At 40.6% G+C, this 13,700-nt stretch overlaps 2 pseudogenes across 1 annotated transcript; one reads left to right on the forward strand and one right to left on the reverse strand.

Moving 5' to 3' along the window:
- Positions 1-7,929: 7,929 nt before the first annotated feature.
- On the reverse strand, positions 7,930-8,853 carry LOC112613882 (annotated as a pseudogene).
- A 2,881-nt stretch (positions 8,854-11,734) lies between these two features.
- Positions 11,735-13,414, forward strand: LOC112614324 (annotated as a pseudogene). The gene has a single exon (XR_003117066.1). The product of XR_003117066.1 is annotated as a phosphoglycerate mutase 1-like (transcript).
- Positions 13,415-13,700: the final 286 nt, after the last annotated feature.

The following is a 13,700-nucleotide window of genomic DNA, read 5'->3' on the forward strand; positions in this document are numbered from 1 at the left end:
AATTATTTGAAACAAATGAAAACTGGGACACACCTGAAGTCGTGTTAGGAGGAAAGTTTATAACACTAAATGCTTACATCAAAAGTCAGAAAGCTCTCAAATTCACAACCTAACATCACTTCTGGAAGAACCAAAAAACAAGAGTAACCCAACTCCAGAGCTAGTAAAAGAAAAGAAATAACCAAAACCAGAGATAAACTGAATGAAATTGAGATGGGAAAATCCATATAAAAAAATCAATGAAACAAAAAATTGGTTCATTAAAAGAATAAATAATATTGAGGGACCACTAGCTAGACTAATAAACAAAAAGAAAAGATCCAAATAAATACAATCAGAAATAACAATGGTAACATTACCATTAACTTCACAAAAATATTTTTTAAAAACCCTCAGAGACTAATATGAATGCACACAAACTAGAAAACATAGAAGAAATGGATAAATTTCTGGAAACATACAACCTCCTGAGATTGAACTAGGAAAATGTTGAATACCTGAACAGACCAATAACAACTTCCAAAAGGGAATCAGTTATAGAAAACCTACCAACCAGAAAAAGTCCTGGACCAGACAAATTCACAGCCAAATTCTACCAGGCATATAAAGAAGAGCTGGTACCAATCCTACCAAAACAATTCCAAAAATTTGAGGAGGAAGGACTCATCCTTGACTCATTCTATGAGGCCAGCAACACCATGACACCAAAACCTGGTGGAGGCATAATCAAAAATTACAAAAAAAGCTTCATGTCAATATCTCTGATGAACGTAGATGTAAAATGTTCATAAGATACTAGTAAATGAAATCCAGCAGCAGATCAAAAAGCAAGTTATCCATGATCAAGCAAGTTTCATTCCTCAGATGCAAGTTTGATTCAACATATGCATATCAATAAATATGATTCATCACATAAACGGAACTAAAAACAAAACCACATGATCATCTCAATAGATACAGAAAAGCCTTTTAATATAATTTAACATCTCCTCATGTTAAATACCATCAACAAACTAGGCATTGAAGGAACATATTTCAAAATAATGAGTCATCTATGACAAACCCACAGCCAACATCATACTGAAGGGACAAAAGCCTGACCAACTCCCCTTGAGAACCAGAGTCAGGCTTCCCATTCACCAGTGTTATTCAAAAGTACTTGAAGTCCCAGCCAGAGCAATTAGGCATGAGAAGGAAATAAAAGGCATTCAAATGGAACAAGAAAGTTAAAGTATCAAAGTATCTCTTTCTGCTGATGACATGATTCTATACCTAGAAAACCTCATATTCTCTGCCCAAATGCTCATAGAATTGATAAACAACTTCAGAAAAATTTCAGGATACAAAATCAATGTACAAAAATTACTAGAATTTCTATACACCAACAACATCCAAGCAGAGAGCCCAATCAAGAATGCATTGCTATTCACAATCGCCACAAAAAGAAAAATTACCTAGGAATACAGTGAAACAGGGAGGTGAAATATCTTCACAACATGAATTACAAAACTGCTGGAAAAAAATCAGAGATGGCACAAACAAATGGAAAAACATTCCACGCTCATGGATAGGAAGAAACAATATTGTCAAAATGGCCATGCTGCCCAAAGAAATTTACAGATTCAATGCTATTCCCGTCAAACTACTGTTGTCAGTTTTTACAGAATTGGAAAAAAGCATTCTAAAATTCATATGGAACAAGAAAGAGCCCAAATACCCAAAGCAATCTTAAGTAAAAAGAACAGAGCCAGAGGCACCACATTACCTGACTTAAATCTATACTACAAGGCTACAGTAACTAAAACAGCACAGTACTGGTACAAAAACAAACACATAGATCAATAGAACAGGTTAGAGAACCCAAAAATAAAAACACACACCTACAACCATCTGATCTTTAACAGAGGTGACAATTAGAAGCAATGGGAAAAGAAGTACTTATTCAGTAAGCGGTGCTGGGATAATTGGCTAGCTATACGCATGAGACTGAAATGGAACCCCTTCATTTCACCATATACAAAAATCAATTCAGGATAGATTAAAGACTTAAACATAAAACCAAAAACTATAAAAACCTTAAAAGGAAGCCTAGGAAATACCATTCTGGACATAGACTTTTCATGGCAGAGACCCCAAAAGCAATTGCAACAAAAGCAAAAATTGACAAGTGGGACCTAATTAAACTAACAAGCTTCCGCACAGCACAAGAAATAGCATTAACACACAATCGACAGAATGGGAAAAAATATTTGCAAACTACGTGTTGGGGTGATCAAACCCAACACCAGGTCATGGGGGCTATGAAGTCCAGCGGAGTCAAAGGAATGAAACAAGACAAATTAAGAGTACATAGGGTGGGTCCAGGGGTCCAATGCTAGCATATGGAGGCTGTGAAGGCCCCAAGTTCTGGGAGCACACACTATTTATTGGTAATCAAACAAAGAAGCAGGTGGTAAGGATGTGCAGATGTAGGGATAGACAGGTGAGGATGTGAGGATGTGGGGGTAGAAAGGTAGCGGTGCATCAAGCGTAGCTATGACGCTTTAGCATATACTCTGCTACTTGAGATAAGGGAGAACAGGTTCTTCCAATTCACGATACAATCAATTTGTGATCTTGGGAGAGCAAGGAGCAAGAGGCCAGCAAGTCTGGACACATTCCAGAGGCTACAAGGGGTTTTATGCCCTGAGCCCTGGGTTCTCTCCAAGCCACAAAGGGTGTTTTGCCCTGTGCTTAGATTGTAGTGCAGCAGGGCAGCCTTCCACCCTTCGGCACAGAGCTTGGTGTTCCATAGGCCACAAGGGGTTTTAGACCCTGGACCCAGGACATGTTCCAAGACTTTTTTACATTATGTCAGACAAGTGAGCCCTGCCTCAGCTCTTCTGCCAACACTATGCATTTAACAGATGTTGAGATGGAGTCTTGCTCTGTCACCCAGGCTGGAGTGCAGTGGCGCAAATCTTGGTTTACTGCAGCCTCCACCTCCTGGGCTCAAGCAATTCTCCTGCCTCAGCCTCCCGAGTAACTGGGATTACAGATGCGCACCACCATGCCCAGCTAATTTTTGTATTTTTAGTATAGATGGAGTTTCACCATGTTGTCCAGGCTTGTCTTGAACTCCTGACCTCAAGTGATCTGCCTGCCTCGGCCTCCCAAAGTGCTGGGATTACAGGTATGAGCTTCCATGCTTGGCCCAGTATATATAATTTCAAGACAAATATTACAACATATGAATTGGTATTGAAGTGGGAATCAGAAGAGTTCTGTGATCATAGACATTTTGGCAGGAATAAGTGAAAGAATTAACTATCATGTTTTGTATAAGAAAATCACCACCTGTTCTTCTGTCCATTTTGGAGTAGTCAGGCTGAGGTGCACACAATGTATGTTGTAACTGTTTATGTAGCCATGACACACACTCTGTCTGCAACCCCAAACCAAGACAACTGAAAATTAAAGCATGATATGTTTTGTAGAGTAGTACAAAATGAATGGCATTTATGCATGATGAAATCATTTTCTAGTTACCCAATAAGAAATTAATAACGCAACAAAAAATCAGATAAGCCACGAGAGAAAGATTAAATCCCTTGTGATAGGAGGAGGAAACCCAGACTGATCCTAGATTTTGGTGATTGATCCTAGATGGGTTTTGTGGACGCTTACATACTTTCTGTCCTCTGTGCAGCTTGTTTCCTTTTTTTTTTTCTGAAATGAGGTCTTACTCTGTTGCCCAGGCTGGAGTGCAGTGGCATGATCTCGGCGCACTGCAGCCTCCAACCTCCCGAGTTCGAGCAATTCTCCTACTTCAGCCTCCTGAGTAGCTAGGATTACAAGTGCCCGCCACCACACCTGGCTAATTTTTGCATTTTTATTAGAGATGGAGTTTCACCACGTTGGCCAGGCTGCTCTCGAACTCCTGAACTCAGGTTCCACCCGCCTCAGCCTCCCAAAGTGCTGGGATTACAGGTGTGAGCCACTGTGCCCGGCCTGCAGTTTGTTTTCTAATAGCCAGCATTCTCTTTAGTAGTCCCACTGGCAGGGTGGAACAATCAGTGGTTCCCGAAGGAAAACCTCACATCTGGTTATGAAATATACTATTTGGTTAAATGATAAACTTTTTCACATGTCATTTCCTAGCATTGATGTAAACAACTTCAGGAGTTTGTCTCTACAATTCTATATCTCTTGAGAAAATATTTTTTCCACCTTTTTTGTAATTGGTAAAATACAGTTATATCTATTGGGTGAAAACTTAAATATAGCATCTGAAATCATAAAACTTCTAGAAGAAAACATTGGGGAAAAGTTTCTTTTTTTTAAATTTTACTTTAAGTTCTGGGATACGTGTGCAGAATGTGCAGGTTTGTTACATAGATATACATGTGCCATGGTGGTTTGCGGCACCTATCGACCTGTCATCTAGGCTTTAAGTCTAAGTATTTGTCCTAATGCTCTCCTTCCCTTTGCCCCCCGCCCCCTAACAGGCTGTGGTGTGTGATGTTCCCCTTCCTGTGCCCATGTGTTCTCATTGTTGAACTCTCACTTATGAGTGAGAACATGAAGTGTTTGGTTTTCTGTTCCTGTGTTAGTTTGCTGAGAATGATGGCTTTGACATTGGTCTCAACAATGAATTTTTGAATTTGACATCAAAAACCCATGCAATATAAGAAAAAACAATCAAGTGGGACCACGTTCACTAAAATGTTTCTCATAGCAAAAGAAAACAATCAACAAAATTAAAAGTCAGTCTGTATAATTGGAGAAAAATTCTGTATATCTGAGAATGAGATTATATGTAAGGAATTCTTAAAACTGAACATCAATAAGTAAATAACCCAGGACTTGAACAGATATTTTTCCAAAGAAGTCGTACAATGGCCAACAAGCATTTGAAAAGATGCTTAGCATCCCAAATAATCAGGAAATGCACATCAGAACTGCAATGAGCTATTACCTCACACAGGCTTGTCAGAATAGTATTTATTAAGAAGTCAAAAGATAATGAGTGCTAATGATGATGTGGAGAAGGGAGAACTCTTGCACACTGTTAGTGGGAATGTAAATGGATAAAGCCAAAATGGAAAACAATATGGAGTTTTCTCAAAAAATTAAAACTAGAACTGCCACATGATCCAGCAATCCCACCTCTGGGTATTTATCTGCCTTGGTTCATTTTGTGCTTCTATGACAGAACACTTGAGGCTGGGTAATTTACAATAAATAGATATTTATTTTCTCACACTTCTGGAGGCTGGGAAGTGCAAGATCAAGGTGGTGGCATCTGGTGAGGGCCTTCTTGCTATACTATCATGTGGCAGAAAAACAAAGGCACAAGGTACCAAACTAACCCTATGATAGTGACATTAAACCCAACTGTGAGGACAGAGCTTTCATGGCCCTATTACCTCACAACCACATTTGCCACAACCAAATTTCAACATGAGTTTTGGAGGGGACAAACATTCAAACCATTAACAATATCCAAAGGGAATAAAATTGCTATCTTGAAGAGATATCAGCATTACACACAATAGACAAGATATAAAAACAACCTAGATGTCTATCAACAGATAAATGGATAAAGAATATATGAAATATCTATTAATATATCTATTTGTCTATCAAATGAAATACTATTCAGCCCTAAGAAAGAAAATCCTGCCATTTGCAATAACATAGATGAACTTTGAAGACATTATGCTAAGTGAAATAAGGCAGACATAAAAATACAAATTTTGTGTGAACTCATTTTATGAGGAATCTGAAAAAGAGTAGAACTCATAGTTACAGAGAGCAGAATGGTGGTGACCTGGGGCTGAGGGATTGGGAAAAAATGAAAGATACTGGTCAAAGGGTACAACCCTGTTGTCACAAGATAAATAAATACTAGAGACCCAATGTGCAGCATCATGACTATACTTAATAATTACATCTTGTATACTTGAACTTTGTTAAGAAAAATGGATCTCAAATGAACTTACCACACTAAAATATAGTAACTATGTGACATGACAGATATGTTCATTAGCTTTGTTGTGGTAATAGTTTCACAATATATAAATATATCAAAACATATATTTTAGTTTTTACACTTTAAATACAGTTTCTATTTGTCAATCATACTCCAAAAAAGGTGAGAAAAGATTGTATAACCAAACTAATATCTAGTCATATGTAAATTTTATTTAAGACCATTTAAAATAACTTTTAGATTAAATTTAAAATCTAATTTGGTATAATTTTTTAAAATTTTACTTTAAGTTCTGGATACATATGCACAACGTGCAGGTTTGTTACATGTGCCATGGTGGTTTGTTGCATCTATCAACCCATCATCTAGGTTTTAAGCCCTGCATGCATTAGGTATTTGTCCTAATGCTCTCCCTCCCCTTGCCCTCCACCCCGCAACAGGCCCCAGCGTGTGCTGTTCCCCTCCCTGTGTCCTTGTGTTCTCATTGTTCAGCTCCTACCTATGAGTGAGATCATGCAGTGTTTGGTTTTCTGTTTCTGTGTTAGTTTACTGAGGATGATGGCTTCCAGCTTCATCTGTGTCCCTGCAAAGGACATGAACTCATTCTTTTTATGACTGCCTAGTATTGCAGCCATACCACAATCTAATGGGATTGATGGGTCAAATGGTGTTTCTGGTTCTAGATCCTTAAGGAATCACCACACTGTCTTCCACAATGATTGAACTAATTTACACTCCCACCAACAGTGTAAAAGTGTTCCTATTTCTCCACATCCTTGCCAGCATCTGTTGTTTCCTGGCTTTTTAGTGATTGCCATTCTAACTGGCATGAGATGGTATCTCATTGTGGTTTTGATTTGCATTTCTCTAATGACCAGTGACGATGAGCTTTTTCTCATATGTTTGTTGGCCACATAAATGTCTTCTTTTGAGAAGTGTCTGTTCATATCCTTTGCCCACTTTTTGATGGGGTTGTGTTTTTTTTTCTTGTAAATTTGCTTAAGTTCCTTGTAGATTCTGGATATCAGACTTTTGTCAAATGGATAGATTACAAAAATTTTCTCCCATACTGTAGGTTGCCTATTCACTCTGATGATAGTTTCTTTTGCTGTGCAGCATTTGTCAATTTTGGCTTTTGTTGCAATTGCTTTTGGTGTTTTAGTCATGAAGTCTTTGTAAATTGGCATAATTTTTACAGAGACAAAAAAGGTTTTTCAAAGAAGCATGATTTAAAGCTAGAATTGAATATTTCGCTAAAATGTTTAATTTTTATTCATTGTTCATTTTAAAATTCTTTTTAGAGATGAGGTCTTGCTCTGTCACCCAGATTGAAGCCAGTGGTGCAATCACAGCTCCCTGCAACCTCAACCTCTGGGGCTCAAGGAATCCTCCCACCTCAGCCTCCTGAGTAGCTGGCATTACAGGCACTCACCATCATGCTTGGCTGATTTTTAAAAATCTATTTTTGTAGAGGTGAGATCTTACTATCTTACTATGTTGCCCAGGTTGATCTCAAACTCTAGCCCGCAAGCAATCCTCCCAGCTCAGCCCCCAAATTGCTGGGATTACAGGTGTGAGCCACTGTACCTGGCCTAAAATACTTTTCATAAATAAGAGTAAATTAAAATATTTTCCAAAGTGAAGTTTTTGAGAGATTTTATTACCAATAGAATCTTCTTTAGGGTACACTTCAAGAAGAAAGAAACATTTTCTGGTATTAAATTAAAATGAAAAAGAGTAAGAGACTTAATATGGGGATATCAACTATCGTAGACACTGAACTAAAGAAACTAAAAATTCCTTGGTAGAATAGGTTTCAAAAGTATTTAGAGATAATAAAAGTATAATTCTTTATATTTCAATTAAATCAAATTTAAACATTTCAGTGGTACTTGAACAGTTTGACTGATGGCTGAAGACCCTTTTCTCAGAGAACATTTTTCATCGCTGACTTACTAAAAATTAATGGTATTTCTATTGCAATTTTGCATAATATTGATTATTGTTTTATCGGAACTGATTTGCACCAAAGGACTAACAGTAGCATAGGCATTCAGCACAGCTCCCTGCACGCTCAGGACAACGTATGGGTCATACGTCCATAGTAGGGTTAAAAAGATTGAGAAGACAAAGTCCACCCAGTGCATGACCACAAAGAAACTCACCAGCAGCAGCATGGTCTGGGTGGCCCTTTTCTCTGGGGAGGGTCTTGGAGAGGTGGGTGCTGTGGAGGTGCTGGGATTGCCTCCAATGCCTGGACAGGAGAATCACCATGTATGCACTCGAGAGCAGCATAAGTACTACACAGGACATCCTTGGACAATGTCACAGTGAAAAACACTCCCCTGATTATGGAGTTCATGGGGGAAAGTGAGCAGTATTTACTGACATTCAGTAGCTTGATATGGGTCATGTTGGAAGAATGCACAGAGAAAAATATTAGCCAACTACTGAAGGACAAATTGAAGAACACCCCAAAAAAGAAAACATGCATAATGTAATTTGTTGATTTATGTTTAAACCTTGCCATCCAGGAGGTGCTGGGGCTGAGGCTGACGGCCTGGAGCGTGCTCAGAAGGCAGATGGTGCAGATGGAGAGGCCCCTCATTGCCCTGTTTGTGTAAAAAGGTGCCTTACACTTAAAGTCATTCCCAAAATGCAGTGATTCAAACATGTCTAGAGGCAAAAAATCAAGCGAGGAGCATCCGAATGTGAATGAGGGCCAGGTGACACATGAGTAAGTCACGGGGTTTAGGCCTGCAATTCAGAAGAGCGTAAGGGATGTGGAAGAAAAGGAGAAAGGTGTTGGCTGAGAATCCAACGCCAGCTTGAAAAACAAAGGCGTTTTTAACGATAACATAAGTAGAAAGCATTTTCATCTTAATGGCATAGAGGAAACATACTTTCTATATCTGGAATAAAAGAAACAATAGATCCCATTTTATCAATGTTTGTTGTTCAGTGTTCAAAATTGTTACCATCATCATCTTTTTCCCCACTTATTCATTGTTAAGCCTGCATATGAGTTCTTGGGAATCCAGTTTCTGCATTCTTTTCCACACCAAATCATTTATCTTTGTAAAACAATAAGACTTCTACAATCATACAGTGCACAGTGCCTGTACTCCCACTATACCTGAGCCTCACTTTTTAGAAATCATATCCTTATTGTTCTACATTCTCTCCTATCACATTTAGCACCCAGAACAGTGATGGACAAACAAAATGACTCAGAAAAAGGGCCAGGCACAGTGGCTCATGCTTGTAATCCCAGTACTTTTGGAGACTGAGGTGGGAAGATTGCTTGAGGCCAGAAGTTCAAGACCAGCCTGGCAACATAGTGAGGTGCCATCTCTACAAAAAAATTAAAGTTAGTGAGACGTTGTGGCATGCACCTGTAGTACAAGCTACCCAGGAGGCTGAGGTGGGAAGATTGCTTGAGCCCAGGAGGTCACGGCTGCAGTGAGCCATGATTGCACTACTGCATTCCAACCTGGGCAATGGAATGAGACCCTATCTCATAACAAATACAAAAACAAATAAAATTACTCAAAGGTATTTATGCATTTAAATTAAATGAAAATTTATTCTAATATGAAAAGAATCACTAAAGCAAGCAATTGACAAGCTATTCAGCTGAGTCATTCTCACATCTCATCACTTTGATACATTCTGTTCTCCATCACTCTTCCACATTTCTGGACCCTTGTGATTATACTGGACCCATGGTGATAATTTGTGAAAATTTCACCATGTTTCAACAGCAGACTAGCAATCTTGATCACATCTGCAATCTTATCTTTTCTTTGCCATAGAATTTAACGTATTCCCAGTATCTGGGGAATTAGTATGTGAACATCTTTGGAAGGTTTTATCTTGCTTTTCTGAACCTTTCTTAATGTATCACTTAAAAATGGTCCCAGCTTGACCAGGCATGGTGGCTCACACCTGTAATCCCAGCACTTTGGGAGGCTGAGGCGGGCGGATCATGAGGTCAGGAGATCGAGACCATCCTGGCTAACACGGTGAAATCCCGTCTCTACTAAAAATACAAAAAGTTAGCCGGGCTAAAAAAACACAGCTAATTTTTGTATTTTGGGTAGAGATGGGGTTTCACCATGTTGGTCAGGCTGGTCTCAAACTCCTGACCTCGTGATTTGCCCGCCTCGGCCTCCCAAAGTGTTGGGATTACAGGTGTGAGCCACTGCGCCCCGCCGAGATCTTACTTTGATGTAAAGTATCAAGCTATCCTGCTGTTGTGTTCCACCCCTCATTCTTCAGTCTCCTCTGCTGCTTCTATTCACAGCAGTGTTTGATTTCACACATTTATCAGTCAAGCACCCACTTGTTAACAGTAGCCACTTATTTTTGGCCCTTGTGATATCCATCAAACACAATTTTAATCATAACTAAACATAACATTAACTTAATCATAATTATGACTACACATATATGATCCTCTTCCTTAACAAATAATACCTATTAAATTGTTAGATGATAACATCATGACATTTCTTCTTATAAATCTATGAATCTTAGCATAGGGCAGCAGCTCAGCCTGTTTAGGTTCAGCATAATGTGCTACCTTTCCTATTCTGATGAAATTTCTCCATTTGACCTCAGTCAGGGCTACCCAGCCCACAGACTTCTATTGTCCACAAATTTACTTTTTCCTGCTCTCTCTAACCCAGTCCAACATATCATTTGTTGCAATCAATATGACTTGGTTTCTCAATCCAGTTGGCTTTGTTGGAACTTGATTTGTTTGCCTTCTTGCAAGTCTCTCAATTCCATTTGAAACTTTTTTCCCACTCCCCAAAGAAAAAACTGTCAATCAAAAATTATATGCCTAAGAAAGCTATAGAACAACAATAAAGACAAAATATGCATCTAAGGTCTACAAGCATCTGTAAGGAACTCAAATGAATTTGCAAGAGAAAAACAAACAACTCCATTAAAAAGTGGTAAAGGATATGAACAGACATTTTTGAAATGAAGACATAAGGGCTGGGCGCCACCTCACGCCTGTAATCCCAGTACTTTGGGAAGCCAAGGCGGGCAGATCATGAGTTCAGGAGATCAAGACCTGCCTGGCTAACACGGTGAAACCCCGTCTCTACTAAAAGTACAAAAAATTAGCCGGGCTTGGTGGCATGCGCCTGTAGTCCCAGCTACTCAGGAAGCTGAGGCAGGAGAATCGCTTGAACCTGGGAGGCGGAGGTTGCAGTTAGCCAAGATCGCACCACTGAACTCCAGCCTGGGTGACAGAACGAGACTCTGTCTCAAAAAACAACAACAAAAAAAGACACACATGCGGCCAAGAAGCATATGATAAAAAGCTCAATATCACTGATCATTAGAGAAATGCAAATCAAAACCACAATGAGACGCCATCTCACACCATTCAGAATGGCTAGTTACTATTAAAAGGTTAAAAAAAAATAACTGATGCTGGTGAAGTAGTGGAGAAAAGGGAAACACTTATACACTGTTAGTGAAAGTGTAAATTAGTTCAATCGTTGTGGAAAGCTGTATCGCAATTTCTTAAAGAGTTAAAAGCAGAACCACCATTTGACACAGCGATCCCATTACTGGGTATATACCCAGAGGAATATACATTATTCTGCCATAAAGACACATGCATGTGAATGTTCACTGCAGCACTACTCACAATGGTAAAGATGTGGAATCAACCTAAATGTTCATCAATGACATTGGATACTAAAAATGCGGTACAGGCCGCATCCCCAGCCCACGGCCATGGCCGCCTACAAACTGGTGCTCATCCGGCACGGCGAGAGCGCATGGAACCAGGACAACCGCTTCAGCGGCTGGTACCACGCTGACCCAGCGGAGCCCAGCGGGCCCCGAGGAGGCGAAGCACGGCGGGCAGGCTCTGAAAGATGCTGGCTATGAGTTTGACATCTGCTTCACCTCAGTGCAGAAGAGAGCGATCCGGACCCTCTGGACAGTGCTAGATGCCATTGATCAGATGTGGCTGCCAGTGGTGAGGACCTGGCGCCTCAATGAGCGGCAATGTGGGGGTCTAACAGCTCTCAATAAAGCAGAAACTGCAGCAAAGCATGGTGAGGCCCAGGTGAAGATCTGGAGGCACTCCTATGATGTCCCACCACCTCCGATGGAGCCCGACCACCCTTTCTACAGCAACATCAGTAAGGATCGCAGGTATGCAGACCTCACAAAAGATCAGCTACCCTCCTGTGAGAGTCTGAAGGACACTGTTGCCAGAGCTCTGACCTTCTGGAATAAAGAAATAGTTCCCCAGATCAAGGAGGGGAAATGTGTACTGATTGCAGCCCATGGCAACAGCCTCCGGGGCATTGTCAAGCATCTGGAGGGTCTCTCTAAAGAGGCTATCATGGAGCTGAACCTGCTGACTGGTATTCCCAATGTCTATGAATTGGACAAGAACTTGAAGCCTATCAAGCCCATGCAGTTCCTGGGGGATATAGAGACAGTGGGCAAAGCCATGGAAGCTGTGGCTGCCCAGGGCAAGGCCAAGAAGTGAAGGCCAGCAGGGAGGATACTGTCCCCAGGAGCACCCTTCCTGCCCATCTTGTCCCTCTGCCCCTCCCACCTGCACATGTCACACTGACCACATCGGTAGACATCTTGAGTTGTAGCTGCAGATGGGGACCAGTGGCTCCCATTTTCATTTTAGCCTTTTTGTCTCCTGCACCCACTCCCTTCATACAATCTAGTCAGAATGGCACTTCTAGAGCATAGGTTCTCAGTCCAAGCTGTGGAAAAGCTCCCCTTAGCCAACAGAGTTTAAAGGTAGTGACTTGGGTTTTTGCGAGTTCTTTGTTTACTAAGCACTTGTGGGGAGGAACCATGCTAAGCCATGACCAATGAGGAGAAGCAACAGAGCCCGTCTGTCCCCAGGAGCCAGTCCTCTGCTCTTCTGCAGTCAGGCCACTGCCTGGGGACTCTAGTCATTCCAGTGGAAGATGAATGTAACCTGCATGGTGATATGACAACTGTTTCCTCACTGACACCAGAGGAGTTGGCTCTAGAAGTTTGGGATCAATCCTGAATTTAGTTATGTGTTACATTTACTTTTATTACAAAAAAATAGTGTATATAATTAATGCAAAACAATAACCCTTCTGGGGTTTCTTGTGGCGGTTGAAATAGTCCCACATGTGGTCATCAGAAAATAAGCCATTCCTCATACCAGTATGGGATCAGTTCCTTGACCTCTGGGGGGCAGGAGTGCTTCCTGCTGTGTGTGTGAGAATCCCTTCTTGCCTCGTTTCGTGGCAGTGAAACGCCCCTTGGTCCTGTCCAAGTGTGTCTTTCACTGATTTCTAAATCATGTTCTAGTTGCTTGGCCCTGCCACATGGGTCCAGTGTTCATCTGAGCATAACTGTACTAAATGCTTTTCCCAGATCACTATAATAAAGGAGTGATGTGCAGTAAAAAAAAAAAAAAATGTGGTACATGCCCACCATGGAATATTATTTAAGCATAATAGAATGAGATCACATCATTTGCAAAGACATGGATGAAGCTGGAGGACATTATCTTTAGCAAACTAACCCAGGAACAGAAAACCCAATACCGCATGGTCTCACTTAAAAGTGGGAGGTAGGCCGGGCACTGTGACTCACCCCTGTAATCCCAGCACTTTGAGAGGCCAAGGCAGGAGGATCACCACCTGAGGCCAGGAGTTTGAGACCAGCCTGGCCAACATGGAGAAAT

This window comes from Theropithecus gelada, chromosome 20, assembly GCF_003255815.1.
Source record: "Theropithecus gelada isolate Dixy chromosome 20, Tgel_1.0, whole genome shotgun sequence".
In the NCBI taxonomy this organism is placed as follows: Eukaryota; Metazoa; Chordata; class Mammalia; order Primates; family Cercopithecidae; genus Theropithecus; species Theropithecus gelada.